This window comes from Limulus polyphemus, unplaced genomic scaffold (genome assembly GCF_000517525.1).
Source record: "Limulus polyphemus unplaced genomic scaffold, Limulus_polyphemus-2.1.2 Scaffold6207, whole genome shotgun sequence".
Classification (NCBI taxonomy): domain Eukaryota; kingdom Metazoa; phylum Arthropoda; class Merostomata; order Xiphosura; family Limulidae; genus Limulus; species Limulus polyphemus.
In genome coordinates, this window is record NW_013671817.1 from 55,642 (window position 1) to 56,694 (window position 1,053).

Below are 1,053 nucleotides of genomic sequence, written 5' to 3' on the forward strand. Positions count from 1 at the left end.
ACCAATTCTTGGGTTACTCTTGACTGACCATATAACGGGATTTGACCATTACCTTAAAATACCGTAATGGACGTACATCCATAGTCCGGCACTTTATCCATAGCCCTAGCGTCATTAATATTTCACAACGACTCCTAGTGGCATTGTAAAAAATAGTACGCTAATTTTCGTGTCCCGCACATGTCAGATAGGTTCTTTGTAAAACATTCAGCTGAACGTGATTTAATTGATCTAATTTAGTATAACATGTAATGTCTTGACTAGATTTTACAACATTGTTATTAAATGTTTCCTTTTTACCCATCACAATTATTCAACAAGTCGTCGCTGATTCTGTGTTTCCTTGTGAAATGTCGTCACCATGAATTGTTCAAGTAACGGTTTTAAGAATGTATCATGTATTTAAATAACTGTAGTAAGTTTTATTTGTTTCGTTTTGTATTTTAGTGTTTTAATATTGTAGATGTATATCTATGTAATTAAAAGAGTAACGTACGTGGGTCGGAAGTTTTTACACTTCTCTAAGCTATGCAAATAAAAATACTGGAGTATGGTAAGAACGGACGACATCACCATATACATTATGGAATGATGAGTGTAGATAGTGGTATGTATTTCAAAGGAAAGGGAATTTGGGAAACGGATCTCTCACCCCCAGATCTTCATCTCAGACAGCAGTGTTTGTGTGTTAAGGTTTTGTCATCTTATTAGAAAAATAGTATTATTGTTAGTAAAAGTAACAAGTCCGACTCGTTGTGTTTATTACTATAACATATTTGTAATGTAACTTTATATTTTTTGTGTTATTCTAAACCCTAAAGATATATTTGTTTATCTATATTACACCTTACTCATCAGACCCGCTTATTTCATACAAAGCCGTCCCCAATTTCGAACTGTAGAGCAGAAAGAAGAGGAACGGTGGGCAGCACCGATCGTCAGAAGCGGCTACTCTTAATAAAACAGCGGAATTGACCGTAACTCTTACAACGCACAAATACCTAAAAGTATGCAACGTGTTGAAAAACTACGTCGCAAATTACAGACCCAGAC